This window comes from Mustela nivalis, assembly GCF_964662115.1.
Source record: "Mustela nivalis genome assembly, chromosome: 15".
Taxonomy (NCBI): Eukaryota; Metazoa; Chordata; class Mammalia; order Carnivora; family Mustelidae; genus Mustela; species Mustela nivalis.
The window spans coordinates 61,207,176-61,225,669 of NC_139034.1; the positions used below are offsets into that span (position 1 = coordinate 61,207,176).

The 18,494-nt window shown below is 36.3% G+C and overlaps 1 protein-coding gene across 19 annotated transcripts in view; it reads right to left on the reverse strand.

Moving 5' to 3' along the window:
* The window catches only part of RBM26 (RNA binding motif protein 26), an 86,570-nt gene that overhangs the window by 56,729 nt on the left and 11,347 nt on the right, over positions 1 to 18,494 (reverse strand). The gene's annotated exons all lie outside the window — the stretch shown is intronic.

An 18,494-nucleotide genomic window follows, 5' to 3' on the forward strand; every position in this document is an offset into this window, starting at 1 on the left:
CAAAAAGCGCCCTTGCCTTACCTCCACCCCAAGTACTAGCTAGAAAACCCAGACAGAGAGGGCACTAGAGAAAACCTGAAAACATACTACAGGTTTAGAAACAGACCCAAATAAATAAATGTATGAATTTTGATTTTATAAAGGTGGCATCCAAGTCAACGAACAAGGGATGAATTACACAATAAATGATATTGAGACAAGTTGATAGTTATCTATTTAATAACTAAGTTGGTTCCATAACTGATTCCATACAGCATAATAAATCTAAAACTGAAAAACATGAAACCACTAAAGTATTAGGGAAAAAAACAAAGTTATTTTATAACTTTGGAGTAATGAAGATTTTCTGAGTAATGACAGAAATCTATAAGAATAATTTGATTACACACACATACACACACACACACACACACACACAAAAGGCAAAAACTTTGGAATGAAAGAGTCAAAAGACAAATAAAAAAAAGCTTCCCATTCCAAAAGGTGAATTCTCCTAATATGTAGTTTCTATCAGTAAGATCAAAGCCATAAGAGAAAGAAAACAAATAATATACATAGACAACTAAACAGAAAAAGAAGTCTAAATGAGTAAAAATACACCCTCATCCATAAGAGAAATTAAAACTTAAGCTATACTGAAATACAATTTTTCAGTTATAAAGCTGGCAAATATAAAGGTATGAAAATATATTCTGGAGGTAAGACTATGGGGATACAAGCAGTTTTCAAACACTGTGGCTGCTGTGAGGAGACTGGTAGCCCCTAAGGAATGGTAGCATACAATCCCAAGTGCAAATGACCTAGCAATTCTACTTCTCTGAAGTTACTTTACAGACATACTTACATATACAAAGTGACACATGCACAAGTCATTAATTGGCACATTCATTGCAAAATAAGAAATGTGCAAAATGTCCATTTACAGAGGACTGGAAAAAGAAATTATACTAATCTAAAGAATGAATACAGCAAAAAGACACAAAAAAGAATGAGGACGTGGGGGCGCCTGGGTGGCTCAGTGGGTTAAAGCCTCTGCTTTCGGCTCGGGTCATGATCCCAGGGTCCTGGGATCGAGCCCCACGTCGGGCTCTCTGCTTGGCGGGGAGCCTGCTTCCTCCTCTCTCTCTGCCTGCCTCTCTGCCTACTTGTGATCTCTCTCTGTCGAATAAATAAAAAATCTTTAAAAAAAAAAAAAAGATTCTCTCTTAAAAAAAAAAAAAAAAGAATGAGGACGTGTTCCTGTCACAGAAATTCTCCTTATCAATTTGTTATGTTTAAAAAGCAAGGTAGAGAAAACTGGTCATCATGTTACCATTTGTGTGGGGGGAAAGAGAAAAAACTATGTATTTGGACTGGCTTATGTTTGAATAATAAACATATGGAAGTACAAACAAACATTACTGGGTTTTTTTGGGGGGTGATGGGGGGAGACAGGGGGGACTAACTGAAGGAGGAAAAGAGTGAGGCAATCAAGTTTTTGATGCCTGAGCCACGCCCATCCTGACAAAAAGCCAAATAATTGTTTTTCGATGAAGCTACAATTGTTACCCATTTAATTAATGATCACTTTATAAGTTAGGTTAAGTAAGAATAAAATAGTAGCAATAGCCAAACACTAATATCTACCGAACACTTAGTCTGTGCCTTGAACTGTACATACTGTATTCAGCTCTATTCTGTAACAGTTCTACAAAAGAACAGAAGTAACGTATGTCACTGAATCAAACAGTACATCTTTTAAAAGATAATGAAGAGCTTTGGTTGCACAGTAAAACACCTATAGAAAAACCTGACTGCAAGTGAAATCAACAGACATTCAAACCATTTGTGTTTTGCTTTGTTGTTTTATAAAGGCTACACAGATGAGTCTAATACAGCAGAAGAACTGACAACTACTCTATTAAGGAACTAATATAGCATTTATCATATGTTCTAAGACTTCCTAATTTACATTACTGTGGTCATTAAGGACATCTGCCAATTCTTCACTCCTCCCTTTGAAGGCAGAGCCTGATTCCCCACCCTTTGAGAGTAGGCTCGATTTAAGGACTTGCTTCTAAACAAACTGAACAACAGAAGTGAGGGTGTCTACCTTCAGAGACTAGGACTACAAAGTATTGTGGCATCATCCTTGCTCTCACTCTGGAATCACTTCTAGAGAAAACAGCTGCTATGTTCCAAGGACAGTTAAGAGCCTTATGGAGAGCAATGTGGCAATGAAATGAGGGCTCTAGTCAACAAAAGCACTGAGGTCTCTTTCCAGTAGCCAAATGTGAATGAGCTTGGAAGTGAATTCTACAGTCACTGTAGAACCTTGAGAAGACCGCAGACCTGATCTACAGCTTAACCACAATCTCGTGATTCAGAGCCAGAAATACTTAGCTCACCTGCTTCCAAATTCCTGACGAAGGGATGGTAAGTATCATGAGGTGGTGAATGTCTGCTGTGTTCATGAATTAAGTTGAAGGGTAATTTGTCAGTAATCATACTTTTCTCATAGATCTATTTACATTTATTTACGACTTGAAACAGGCTATTACTTAAACAAGAAGCAAGAAAAAATTCCATTTTAATGGTACATGAAAGATTTTTAAGGACTTTTTCTTTGAAATTCTTTTTTCAATATACTTAACAAACATTTTTTAAAAATAGACAAAATGATTTAAGACTTTTTATGTTTTGGGATGCCTGGGTGGCTCAGTTGGTTGGACCACTGCCTTCGGCTCAGGTCATGATCCTGGAGTCCCGGGATCGAGTCCTGCATCGGACTCCCAGCTCCATGGGGAGTCTGCTTCTCTCTCTGACCTTCTCCTCGTCCATGCTCTCTCTCACTGTCTCTCTCTCAAGTAAATAAATAAAATCTTAAAAAAAAAAAAAGACTTTTTATGTTTTATCACAATGAGTATAGAAATACTTACATCGGTGATGAAATAAGCCCAAAGAAATGGGACATCTGTAAATACACCTCATGATGTATTTACAGATATATACTCATACCCACCAATTCAGTAATACTACTCAAGAAATAATGAAACAATGCCTATTCATGTTAGGTAATAACTGAATAAGCACAGTCAACTAAACACTTAACTAGGCAACAAGCTAAATATGTTCAATTAATTGAAAAATCAATGTGAAACATAATACTACCACTGTCTTATACTGTTTTACTGCAACTGCTGTTAATGAACAAATTTACAGTCTCCACATTGAGTCCAAATGCTATAGTTTAACTCAACATTGGTCTTACTGTTGTGGTGAAATCCACTTAAAAATGACTTTTCTAGTGACTTAACTGTGACTTTACATTTCTCTTAACTAAACACCAAATCTATTCCATTGCCACTCCATTATTTTTCTAAATAGGACAGGTTGAGCCAAATAAAATTTTAGCAGTTAAACACACAGGCACGCCTGGTGGCTCAGTCAGTTACGTGTCCACCTTCAACTCATGTCATGACTGCAGGGTCCTGGGATTGAGCCCCATGTTGGTTCCCTGCTCAGCAGAGAGTCTGCTTCTCGCTCTCCACTCTGCCGCTCCCCGCTGTTTGAACTCTCTAATAAATAAAATCTTTTTTAAAAATGTATTAAAAGACTTTTGTGATTTCTATAATTATTATGGTTTATAAACCACAGTTTTATAAAACAGTAAGACAAAATCATTCCTGAACAATCACTGCTCAACATCTTTTATAGGAAGCTACTGAACTGAATAAAAAACCAATAAAATCACAACTACAGCAAATCAGCTACTATATACAAAAATTCTAAATCCCTGAAACAGTCTGAAAGGGCAAATTACTTCTTAAAATTTGTTAAATTACAAATTATATAGTAGAAACAAGGTTTATAATTTCACATTTTATGCCAAAATAGGTAGATTTACATTTGAGAGGCAATTTTTCTTAAATCCTATAGTCATTTCCTATTCAGGATTTTTTTAAAAAGAGATACGTACATGTAAATTGCAGCTAAGTAAAAGACTATGTGAACTACAGAGGTTTAATAATATGCCACATTATAAATCAAGGAGAAAGGGCAAAATACATGTTCTCTTTTCCATGTTTTAATTAAAAGTGCCAATGCTACTTCATCTGAACACCCAACACGCTATGCAAAATTAATGCAGTAAAAATGTTTAAATTACCTAATCAAAAGAAAATTACATTAAGATACTAAGAGGTTATTTTTAAAAAAAGTCTCCACAGCAAGCGAGACTAATCATGGCACCAGTTGCCATTGTTGATGATAAGTTTGCAGTTTCAATGAACAGATCTTGTCAGAGCTAGACTCCACCCTATACTATGTTACTAGCATTCTAGAAACAGTGAAAGAAAAGTGGAACTGAAATCTTTCAGATCAGAGAGAAGGGACAGATTTTGAAAATGTTTAGGTACAAAGAGCACTGAGTGACAGGTTTCATCCCTATCTTAGCAAACAGGCTGAATTCCCACTGATTCTATATTCCATAAGGACTTCTCAATCCAGCAAGTACATAATCTGCTAAAAAGGCATCAAACCAACCACAGAGTGCTCCAACTCCAATTACTCTTGTGTCTTGTGTGTGTTGGGGGGTTGAGAAGTTTGGGTGGGCAAAACACAAAACAAACTACAGAATAAGGCAGGCGTGAGACACGACTTCCCAACAGCACTTGTGAAAGGTGGGTTGGAGAAGGAGCAACTAAGTATTTTAGTATGTCAAATGAGATAAAGAGTGACATGGTTGGGGGGAAACTTAAATCATAAAGATGCAATTTAAAAAAGGTAACAGTACTATGGTTTGTCTCCCATCCCAATCCCATCTTGTTTCATTTTTCCCTCCCTTCCCCTCAAGAAGCCCACCCTTCCTCTCCAACTCCTCATTTTGAGAGATCATATGATAACTGCTTTTCTCTGAGTGACTTATTTCGCTCAGCAAAATACCCTCTAGTCCCATCCACTTCGTTGCACATGTCAAGATTTCTGAATAAGGGTTTTTGGTGGCTACATAATATACACACACACACACACACCACATCTTCTTTATCCATTCATCTGTTGATGGAAATCTAGGTTCTTTCCATAGTTTGGCTATTGTGGGCACTGCTGTTATGCTGCTATAAACATTCAGGTGTACATGTCCCTTTGGATCCCTACATTTTTATCTTTAGGGTAAATACCCAGTAATGTGATTGCTGGGTCGTAGGGTAGCTCTACTTTCAACTTTTTAAGGAACCTCCATACTGTTTTCCAAAGTGGCTGCACCAGCTTGCATTCCCACCAACAATGTAAGAGGGGGATTCCCCTTTCCCCACATCCCCGACAACACCTGTCGGCTGCTGGGGTGGAGGAGAGGGATGGGGTAAAGGACACTGGGGAGGGCATGTGCTATGGTGAGTACTCTGCACTGTGTAAGACTGATGATTCACAGACCTGTACCCCTGGGGCAAATAATACATTATATGTTAATTTTAAAAGAACAGCACTGAAGAGGAAGTAGTGCAGCTCCCCAAGCCTTAAAGAGAGCCACAGCTTTCACTTCACTTTTACAAATACATGAGCAAACCCAAACGGATTCCCGGAAAATGACCAGAATGGTAAATGGATATCATTATCAGAGAGCTTACTAGGGATTCTTAGCCTGGAAAATTGAAATGTCAGAGAGAACTTGGTAGATTTTCAAATAATTGAAGGGCTATCATAAGAAAGATTACACTTATTCAATACATCCTCCATGGGATATAATTAGAGCCACTAAGTAGAAGCAACAGATTTTGGCTTAAAATAGAGATGAACTTTTTTAATAATCAGAGGCCTCCCAAAGGCAGAATAAACTGCCTGAAACAAAGTGCATTTTCCATCATTAGAATGGTTTCAAGCATAGGCTGAACGGCCCCTGGCAGATAAGCCCTGGATTGAATAGTAAATCCCTCACAAACCTGAAAGAGTATAACCCTTAGGTTTAATTTTGTTTGTGGAATATTTTGCAAATATATGAAATATAATTCTTTTCAATTAATTTGTAAGTATTAGCAATAAAAAATTTTAAGTGACCTGGCACTACAGATAAAATATGTACTATATAAGTGTTTATACCAAAATCCAAAAACAGAACTTCTTACACACACATGTAGCCTCTGTGCCTAACACAATACCTAAGAAAAGAATAATAAGACAGAGAAAATATATACAAATCTATCCCACTAGATCAATAGCTCACTTTTATCAAGGACCCTTTCTTTTTCATCTTCTTAAAGGTAAGTACTGAGAATAAAATAGTTGGTTATCTTCCAAATATCACATTCATCTTTCAAAAATACTTAACAAGCACCTACTATGTAAGGCACTGTTCAAAATCCTAAAAATTCAACTTCAAAAATAATTTAAGTTCCTGTCCTCACAGAATTTACACTATGGCTGCTGAAACTCCAGTGGAGGAAACAAAATATGTACATAGATACATACAACATATTGTCATGTGCAAGTGCACTGAGGAAAAATAATGTAAAGCATGAAGTTAAAATACAGAGTAAAAGGAATGAAGGGAAGGAAGGAGGAAAGAATAGTTAAGAGGAGAAAGAATGAATGTATATATATATATAAGATCATCAGGGAAGAACCTTGAAGTAACATTTAAACAGGGATCAGAATTAAAACAGAGATCAAAATGGAGTACAAGCAAGCTCTGGGCTAGCTGGAAAAAGAACAGCCCAGGCCAAAGGAGCCCAAAAGCAAAGATCTGAAGTGGATGCCTACTTATACATGAAGCACAGGATCCAGTGGGATAGAGAAGAGAGAGCCTTCATGAACAGCTGGATTTCTAATCTCTCACCTCTAAAGATTTAAAATCAAATGCTCAATGAGCTTTAACAAATTAAATGTCCAGATCACTATGAAATCATTCAAATCAATGCTTTTAAAGGCAAAAAAAAGTAAAATTTAAGCAATCTCAATTTGTGTTAAGGATATAGTAATAATAATGAAACACATTAGCAGGGGTAACCATCTAGGAAGGTCATTCTTTTCCTAAAGTATCTGAGGAGGGATGTACATACACTAAGAATGTTGGAGAAGCCAAACCAATGCAGAAAATCAAATGTTATAATAAAAATAAAACTTCCCAAAAGCACTGACATGAATCAAATCACTCCTAGGTATAAAGATTATAATTAATCTTCCTAACACACTCTTCATATTAGCTTTTAATTTTAATTTAGGACTTTCAAAATAGTAATGACAAAGAAAACAAAAAAGCCAGCCTTCCAGTACATTCTTTCAAAAAGAAGTTTGTTTTGTTTTGCTCAAGTTTCTTGGAGGCTTTAGAAATTCTGTGGAAGATAACTTAAGGAATTTAACCCAAGCTTCCATTTTTGGTAATCTTGAGAAGGTGTAGCTGGAGGTGGCAGTGGAAATTAAAAATTAAATTTGAATATGTTAACTCAGTAACTTTAGAACACGGATATACACCCACATCTGTTCCTACCAAATTTTCACTTTATATTCAAGAAAAATATCTAATCTGCATCAAAGTCATAGTTCTATTATTCTGTACTTGGGATTATTCTTTTAAAAATCCAAATCCCATTACAACAAATATAATACATACACTGAAAAATTCAATTGCCATAGTTTACTATAAAGTTATATTCAATTCAAATAAGGAGGCAACAATAGATTATTTGCATGTAGTAATTAGCTACAGCAAAGGTTAATCATTAAGAATTATCACACCCACTTCGTTCTACAAAATAAAGTCAGGAACACAAAATCAGCATATCTTAACATGATCCATCCATGAGCATCATATAAATCACTTCTTATCACTGCAACCACAATACATGTAATTACAACACTGAAAACTATTCAGTCAGGTCTTTCATTCCCTCTCTTAGTCCCAAGAAATAGCAGCAATGTCTTCTTTTCCTGAGATCAGTAGTCCTCAAACATTTTGGTCTCGAGATCGATTTACATGTTAAAAACTACAGAGAACTCTAAAGAGCTTTCATTTAAAAGGACTACATCTATCAATATTTATCGTATTAGGAAAACTGAAAAAATTTAAGTTATTTATAGTTTAAAATAACAACTCAAACAAATTAAATAACAAACCTACAATTTAACATAAGTAGCCCTTTGGGTTGGGGTGGGTGGTAATCAAAAGCAGGAATTTAGTAAATTAATTTTTGAATTAACTTAAAGGCATAGCTGGATCCAGAGGTTCCAATAATAATCACCTGGACCATCTTTCCATTCTGCTTTCCCTTGAATTCATTTTATTTTAAGCAGGCCCCTCCACATGGCAACAAAGATGGCCCTGAGCAGTTCCAGGTTTACATCATTCTGACAGCTAGTGAATCCAAGGAAAGGGAACTGTCTTTCTCTCCTCCTGCATCACACTGCTCCTTGAAAATGACTCATCCTCCCCAGTTGGGGCTAAATCCCTACGCAGGGCAGGGATAGGCAGAGTTCCATGACTAACAACCTGCCCTGAAACTAAATACCCTACTTTTTTTAAATGAAAAAATACTTCCACAAGAGAATAAAAATTTGGTGAGAAAACAATGTTCCACAATTTTACAAATACCATTAAATGTCTGGCTTAAAAGAACAATTCTAATATCTTTTTTTATATTCAATCTGTTGGGATATGATATTTTGGCTGAAATACATAAAAAAAAAAAATCTGACCTCTCAGGGCGCCTGGGTGGCTCAGTGGGTTGAAGCCTCTGCCTTTGGCTCAGATCATGATCTCAGGGTCCTGGGATCAATCTCTGCTCAGCAGGGAGCCTGCTTCCTCCTCTCTCTCTGCCTGCCTCTCTGACTACTTGTGATCTCTGTCTGTCAAATAAATAAATAAAATCTTAAAAAAAAAATCTGACATCATACAGATAAATAGTTGGAAATGGGAGGACTTCACAGACCTTATGAAAGGTCTCAGGAAAGCCCAGGAGTCCTCCCATCACACTTGAGAACCACTGTTTTAAAACTCATTTTAAAAGTATCTGTTAAGGGCGCCCTGGGTGGCTCAGTTAGTTAAGCGTCTGCCTTCAGCTCAGGTCATGATGCCAGGGATCTGGGGCGGAGCTCCGCACTGGGCTCCCTGCTCTACAGGAAGCCTGCTTCTCCCTCTCCCACTCCCCCTGCTTGTGTTCCCTCTCTCCTATCTCTCTGTCCAATAAATAAATAAAATCTTTTAAAAAAAATAAAAAGAAAGTATCTGTTAAGTATGTGATTCAAAGACAAAGTCGATTTCATCTTCTCAAAGATAAGACCAACTAACTCAGATTGGAAAACTCTATGCTGTTCACTAAAAAGAACAGTAGCCCAAACGGCAAACTGAGCACAGACAGGTACGGTTATGGTATCATGTCACAGAATTCTCTCTTAAAAGAAAAGTGGGACTGGAGGTGAAATGCTGATATGGCAGTCCACAACAAAACTCCACATTTAGTCCATGTTTCATATTCCAATTCATCGAAGACTTGAGTTCTCAGGGAAAGGACTCTGGCCTCCAAAGGCCACCGCTTCACTTACTCATAATCACATTCTACCTACTTACAAACCAGAGCTGAGGTAGTTCATCCAGTTACTAGAACAGAAAGGAAGCCAGGAAATATTTTCTTTTTGTGACCAAGAAGAGGCAGAATTATCCAAAAGAAATAGCACTAAAACAAGAAGTTTGGGAAAAACCTAGCTAACTGAACTTTAAAATAATTCGGTATATAACCTGAAAATTAAAAGAATTTCCGCCTACCTATTTTTCAGGAGCCACAGAATCCCCCTTTCTGAACACTCATGAGTAAATTTTAACCCTTTGGAAGAGATAAAAACAAAATTCAACTAAGTAGAAACATTTTACAGATTTTTCCTTAACTGCCAGACCTTAAGATCTGTACACATGTGTGTCCTACTAAATTGTTATTGTGGTATGCTATGCTTGTCTGTTTCCCCTACAGGAAAGGTAACTATGTCTACCTTTTCCCCAGACCCAACTACAAAGTTCTGAGAAGTATCGACTAACTGTCACACTATTTAAGAGCACACTAAATCAAGAGTATCAACTAAACTCACAAAAAACAGCTCTCACTTTAGGTCAAAACCAATTATGACATACTTAAGGTGTACCACCAAGTTCAAAGACCTGTCGCACATATAAAGTCAATAAAATGTCTCTAGCATACTGACAGGTCTTTCCTCATTGCCTTTCCTTCTCATCTCTATCAATACCCAAGTCCCAAGAACATTGCCATTTCTTCTTAACCTCCTGCCAAAGTCCAAATTCAGGCATTTCACAACTCACTCAAAGCTACAAGAAAGAACAGCTAACTAATCTTCTCTGCCTGCAAAAGTGCTTAACCTAATCAAACCTCCATACACTCATCATTCTTTAAAAAAAGAAAAAAAATCTGTTAGTTACAGCCCAGATTTAACATATCTTTCCCAGTATACCACAACCTGGTCCCCAAAATGTCCAAACACTTCTGCATGGCAGTAAAATCTCATCTTACTCTGAAGCCAACAAAGCCTCTTCCTAACCCAAATGAACAGCCATAATTCCTCACAGAACTGTTCTTCCAATTTTGGCTACTTAATGTCATCAGAAGCTTCAAAGTTTAACAGAATCCAACTTGAGAGAGTACATGAAAAACTTCAGAGACTGAAGATCACTGCAAGTCTATCAATAGTTTTCAAAATGGGACCTATCTCATTCACTATTATAAAGAATTAAACTTTATAAAACGTAAAGTAAATACTAGAGATATCATTAAAGAAAATATAAACATACAAATACAGTTACATTGGCAATTTCTTATAAAATGCCCCCAAAAGGTCTTGAAGTACTTAATACATTTAAAACTATATTATAGACATCAGCATCATGACAGCATGGGTCATTACCTTTTTCTCTCCTCTATGATTTACAACTAACTAGATATCCACAACTGAAGTGGGGGTGGGGGGTAGCACCTCTGCAGAGGACACACAAACACCGGAGAGATCTATCCATCTGCACACCTGAAAGTGAGTGGACTTGACCACAGAGGCTGTAGCAACAGCAGAGAAGGTGGTGGCTGGTCCTGCAGGAAGCCAGCACAACCTTTCCAGCAGAGGAGGTGGTGGGTAAAGGCACAACAGCGGTCTGCCCGACCACGCATGCTGAAGCTGCAAAACCAGTTGCTCTCTCCGCAGAGACCACAGTGACTGGGAAGAGGGGAAGGAAAAGGAAGTAGGCAAAGAGAACAGAAGGAAAGGGTCTTTGGCTATAAGCCCTGGGGGACAAGAGGACCACCCAGGACCTCTGGTATCTTCCCCCCAACAACTTGAGGATCCCCCGCAGACCACTAACATCCCAAAGCCTGAAGTCCTCCCCAAGCTCTGCAGCCACCCTTTGGTCCTTTTTTTTTTTTTTCTTTTAAATGAACCTGCTCAACAACCTTAACCATGGAAAGTCAGCTCCAGCTCCAGTAAGAGAAACCAAAGGCTTGTACTATAGCGCCACCTTCTGGGAAACAAGATGAAGGCTCCTAATTACAAATCTGTTGAATTGTTAAGAATCAAAATAAACAAAACCTTACCTAAATAAGAAAGGTGTTTACTACTTTAAATGGAGAAATTGAAGCACTTCCATCAAACACCATGAAAAAACACAGTAATATGGCATCACAATAAAAAATGACAATTTTCCAGTAACTGAACCCAAAGACACGAAATATTGTGATCTAACTTGGAATATAGAACAGCCATTATGAAGAAATTTAATGAGTAACCAGAAAAAACTCAGAAAAACAATTCAGTGATCTCAGGGATAAAATTAACAAACAGAAGGAGTATTTTGCAGGAGAGATTAAAACTAAAAAAAAAAAAATTCTGGGGTGAAAAACTCAATATATGAAGAATGAATTAGAATGTACTAGAAATACAGCAGATCCTACGGAAGAGAGAATTAACACATTCAAGAACAGAAATACGGAAATGATTCAGGTGGAAGAGGAGAAAGAAGTAAGATATTTAAAAAGTTTTTAAAAAACCAAAAACCAAAAAACATACAAACAAAAAAAAAAAAACACCCCAGGAGTTGGCTGGCTCAGTCAGTAAAGCATACCATTGTTGATCTCAGGGTCATCAGTTCAAGCCCCACAATAATAATGGGTATCTCAAAAAAAGAGTGGGAGAAGGGAGCACAGAACATATTTAAATGATAGTTGATAACTTCCTAAACCTAGGGAAATAATTGGATACACAAATCCACAAAGCTAACAGAACACCTTATTACACCAACACAAAAGATCTTCTCCAAGACACATTATATGAAAACTGTCAAAAGTCGACGATAAAGAATTTTAAAGCAGCCCAGGAAAAAAAGCCAGTAACCTACAAAGGTACCCCCATAAGCTATCAGCTGACTTCTCAGCAGACACTCTATAGGTCAAGAGGGAATGGAATGACATATTCAAAACATTGAAACTGGGAAAACCTCTACGTCTCCTTTGTATCTCAAAAATAACTCTGCCAGTGGAATACTCTTGGCTGGTTGTTTTTATTTATTTTTGAGAGACAACGGAGACATAAAGGTCTTCCCAGACAAACAGAAGTTGATGGAGTTCACTATTATTAGACATGCTCATAAGAAATGTCAAGCGGTGCCTGGGTGGCACAGCTGGCTAAACGTCCAAGACTTGGTTTCCACTCAGGTGGTAAACTCAGGGTCCTGAGATCAAGCCCTGCATTGGGCTCCATGCTCAGCATGGAGTCTGCTTAAGACTTTCTCTCCCATGCCCACTTGCTCCCTTTCTCTCTCTTTCTAAAATAAATAAATAAATCTTTAAAAAAAAAAAAAAGGCTAAAAAGAGCTCTTCAAGCTAAAATGGAAAGACCAAAGGACAGAAAAGTCTAATTAAGGTAATAAATAGAATATCCAGAATGAGAATACTGTAACTCTTTTTCAAAACAGTGTATTAAACTCCTCCCTATGGCATAAAGGTTTAAAAAAGCATATTAGGGGTGCCTGGGTGGCTCAGTGGTTTTTTTGTTTTTGTTTTTGTTTTTTTTTTAAAGATTTTATTTATTTATTTGACAGAGAGAGATCACAAGGTAGAGAGGCAGGCAGAGGGAGAGAGAGGAGGAAGCAGGCTCCCTGCTGAGCAGAGAGCCCGATGTGGGACTCGATCCCAGGACCCTGAGATCATGACCAGAGCCGAAGGCAGAAGCTTAACCCTCTGAGCCACCCAGGCGCCCCTGGCTCCATGGTTTTTAAAGCCTCTGCCTTCGGCTCAGTTCATGATCCCAGGGTCCCGGGATCAAGCCCCGCATCGGGCTCTCTACTTGACGGGGAGCCTGCTTCCCCCTCTCTCTGCCTGCCTCTCTCTCTGCATACTAGTGATCTCTGTCAAATAAATAAAAATTTAAATAAATAAATAAATAAGTAAAAAGCATATTAAAGGGTCACCTGACTGGCTCAGGTGGTGAAGCATGCAACTCTAGTCTCAGGGTTGTAAGTTTCAGCCTCACATTAGGCATGGAGTCTACTTAACATAAGTAAATAAAAATTTTAAAACAAGTGCATATTAAAAATATAGCTACAACTTGATAATGAAATCACAATATAAAAAGATACAATTTATGATATCAAAAATACAAAAGGGAAGATTAAAAAAATGGAATCTTTATAAGAAAATGAAGATAAATTTTTATTAGCAGAAAATGGCTGCTTGTCTAGATTTTTTATGTAACCTCAAGGTAACCACAAAGCGAAAACCTACAGCAGAGACATGAAACTAAAAAAAAAAAAATGGAAGACTGAGCAAATCACAACGGAAAACCAACTTACAGACAGAAACAAAAGGAAAAACAATGAAAAGAACAAAATAACCAGAAGAAAAAAAGATGAAACAGCTGTAGTAAATCCTTAAATATCAATAATCATCCTAAACATAAATGAACATTAACTCACTAATCAAAACACAGACTGGCTGGATGGATAAAAAAACAAAATCAAACTACAAGAGACTCATTTCCACTCTAAGGATATACACAGGCTCAAAAGTGAAATGACAGGTGGCTCAGTGGGTTAATACCTCTGCCTTCGGCTCAGGTCATGATCTCGGGGTCCTGGGATCGAGTCCCAAGTCAGGCTTTCTGCTCAGCAGGGAGCCTGCTTCCCTTCCTCTCTCTCTCTGCCTGCCTCTCTGCCTACTTGTGATATCTCTCTCTCTCTCTCTGTCAAATAAATAAATAAGTAAATCTTTAAAAATAATAATAATAACAAATCAAATACTGTGGGATGCAGCAAAAGCAGTTCTGAGAGGAAAATTTATAGCAGTAAATGTATATATTAAAAAATTAGAATATCTCATATAAACAACTTAACTTTACAACTCAAAAGAAAAGAATAAATTAAGCCCAAAGTTAATAATGACTACAGTAGAAATACATGAAATAAAGACCAGATAAACATCAGAAAGGATTAACAAAACTAAGAGCTGCTTCTTTAAAAAGATAAACAAAACTGATAAATCTTTAGCTAGACTAAGAGGAAAAGAAGTGAATGCTCAAAAAAATAATAATAATAATAAAGTAAGAAATGAAAAAGAAAGTGCCTGGGTAGCTCAATCTGTTAAAAAACTGCCTTTGGCTCTGGTCATGATCTCAGGGTCCTGGGATCAAGTTCCACAATGGGTTCCCTGCTCTGCAGGGATCCTGCTTCTCCCTCTGCCTTTGCCCACCCCATCTCTCTTGAATAAATAAATAAAACCTTAAAAAAAAATAAAAAAGAAGGCATTACAACACAATATATATTACAGAAATGCATAAAATCTTAAAGTACTATGAATAATTATATGCCAACAAATTATATAAACTAGACAAAATGTATATATCCCTAAAACACACAGCCTACCAAGAATGAATCAGGAAGAAATAGAAAATCTAAACCAGACCAATAATTAGTGAAGAGGTTCAATCAGTAATCAAAAACTCCCAACACAAGAAAATGCCAGGACTGGATGGCTTTACTGGAGAAGTCTCTGATGTATTTAAAGAAGAATTAACTCTTCCAAAATAATACTCATACTTTTCCAAAATAACGAGGAGGGAACACTTCCTGACCCCTTTTATGAGGCTAGCATTACCCTGACACCAAAATTAGATAAGAACACCACAAAAAAACTACACAACAATATCCCTAATGAATACATATGCAAATATCCCCAACAAAGTATCTGCAAACCAAATTCAGGAACATATTAAAGGATTATATGGCAAAACAAATGGATTTTATCCCTGGGATGGAAAAATGGTTCAATGTATGCAAATCAACAAATGTAAGAAGACACCACTTTAATAAAATAAAAGATAAAAATCACACAATCATCTCAACAGATGCAGAAAAAACATTTGACAGTATACAACATCCCTTCATAATAAAAGACCTTAACAGAGCAGAAAAGAACCATACCTCAACACAATAAAGGCTATCATATAGGACAAACTCACAGCTCACATTATATCCAATGGAGAAAAACTGAAAGCTTTTCTTCTAAGATCAGGAATAAGGCAATGATGCCCACTCTCACTTCTCCTATTCAATACAGAACTGTAAGTCCTTACTAGAGCAATTAGGCTAGGCAAAAGAGTAAGTGGCATCTAAATTGGAAAGTAAAAAATAAAACTATTTCCCAATGATATGATTTAATAAAAAGAAAAAAAGAAAAAAGAAAAGACTCAACCAAAAAGCTTTTGAACTAATCAATGACTTCAGTAAAGTTCCAGAATACAAAATCAAAATACAGAAGTCAATTGCATTTCTTTATACGAATGATGAAACACTGAAAAATGAAGAAAATATCCCTTTTACAATAGCACCCAAAATAATAAAATGCCTAGGAATAAATTTAACAAGTGAAAGATTTGTACAACAAAAACTACAAGACTGTGAAAGAAATCAAAGAAACAAATGGGAAGAGAATCCATGTTCATGGAGCAGAGGAATTAATACTGTGAAATTGTCCATCACTGCTCAAAACAATCTAACGATTCAGTGAAATCCTGACCAAAATTCCAATAGTATTTTTCAGATAAATAGAACAAACAATTCTAAAACTTTCATGGAAGCACAAAAGACCCTGAATAGTCAAAGCAATAAAAGAAGAACAAAGCTAGGGGCACCATACTTTCTGATTTCAAACTATATTACAAAGTATAGTAATTTTAAGTGTGGTATTGGGATAAAAACAGACACACAGATCAATAGAACAGAGCCCAAAAATAAACCCATGCAAACATGGTCAATTAATTTATAACAAAGAAGCCAAGAATTTACATTGGGGAAAGGAAAGTCAATAGTCTCTTCAATAAATGCTGAGAAATTTGGAAAGCTGTATGCAAAAAAATAAAACTAGATCAAAAAGCTTACACCATATACAAAAATTAACTCAAAATAGATTAAAAGACTTAAATTTAAGACCTGAAACAAAGGTCTTAAAGACAATTGGTGGTAAACTCCTTGACAAATGTATTGGCAATGAGTTTTTGAAGTGGACACCAAAAGCAAAAGCAGTAAAAGTATAAACAAGTGGGACTACATCCAACTACAGGCTTCTGTAGAGCAAACAAAATCCTCAACAAAATGAAAGATAACCTGAAGAAAGGGAGATTTTTGTAAACCATAAACTGGAAGGGTTAATATCCAAAGGATATAAAAACTCCATCAACTCAAAAACAAACATTCCAATTAAAAAATTAGAACTAAATAGCCACCTCCCCAAAGAACATCAAAATGGTCAACACACAAGAGAAGATGTTTCATGGGAAATGCAAATCAAAACAAGGAGAAACTGTCTCACACCTGTTAGAATAGCTACCATCAAGAAGACAAGAAACAACAGATGCTCGTGAAGAGGTAGTGAAAAGAGAACCCTTATACACTATTGGTGGGGGAAAAAAAAGTGGCCCAGCCACTATAAAAAAATAACACAGAGGTCTCAAAAAAATTTTAAAAGAGCATTCAGTCCAACAATTCCTCTTCTGGGTATGTACCCAACAGAAATGAGAATAAGATTTTGATGAGATATATGAATTTCTATTTTTATCACAGCATTATTCACAACAGCCAAGATCTAAAAACAACCCAAATGCCCATCAATATATAAATGAATAAAAAAGATGTGGTACATAAATACAACAGAATATTATTCAGCCACAAGAAAGGAAGATATCTTTACTTTTGTGAAAAAAAAAAAAAAAAAAAAAGATGGACCTTCAGTGCATTATGCTAAGCAAGATAAATCAGACAGAGAAATAGAAGTACTGTATGAATCACTTACATGTGAAATCTAAAAAAAGTTATACCTGTGAAAAAGAGTAAAATGGTGGCTACAATGAGTGAGCAGGTCTGAGAGGCAGGGGTGGGTCATACCAGGCATGATGGTATTTAAGGTCACAACTTGTAATGAGTAATAAATAGGCCACAGAGACCTAATCCACAGTATTATAGACACAGACAATAATACTGTACTATAATTATATAATAAATATCACTACATCGACAGTCATATTAAGATACATAAATGTATTAAAGAGACACACTACACTTTAAAAATTATACAATTTTACTCAGCAAATTTATTCAATTAAAAGAACTGTGTTACAGGTGGGGTTATGGACATTGGGGAGGGTATGTGCTTAGGTGAGTGCTGTGAAGTGTGTAAACCTGGTGATTCAGACCTGTACCCCTGGGGATAAAAATATATGTTTATAAAAAATTAAAAAAAAAACTGTATTACAAAGAGCAACAAATGATCTGCTAAACAGCATATTTTAATGCTTTTATGTAGAAATTGTAATCAAGTATCTTTTACTTTTGGTAACTTTTTAAGATTTGTATAAGTCTTAAATTTGTAGAAATGCCTTTTCACAGTAACTTTTAAATTGCCAGTAAGCAATGGAAAATTAATAATTGGAGAATATGGGCAAAGCAGCAGGGAGTGTCAAAACAGCAGGATGTAGAAAGTTATAAAGTCAAAAACAGACCAGAATTTATACTGACACACTATCTCTCCCTCTGTCACTTTTTAAATGGCTCTCTGAGACAAGAACACTAGATATAGTACTTGCCACAACACAGTACATGACTTCAAAAAATAAGTTAATCTGAACTACCGGATTTATTAAACAATCACCACCAAAAGCACACCTGGCTGAGCTTTCAACACATCTTTTAATGTTAAAAAGGCCTCCAACAGCAGTATTCGATGACATCTGGAAAATAATTCCTCTCTAATGGGAACCAGGACGGGGGTGGGAAGAGGAGGAGAAACGAAAAAGAGAAGGAAAGGAAAGGGAGAGAGATGGAGAGGGAAGGAAAGAAGGAAAAGTTAGAGAAAAATAAACTACAAATGGCAAGATGTTCATTGCAGTTATTTATAAAGTAAAAAAAACAAACCAAAAAACCTCTAGGAAATGAACTAAATCACAAGTAAAAATATGGCTAAGTAAAGTATGGCAGAGCTACTCAAAAC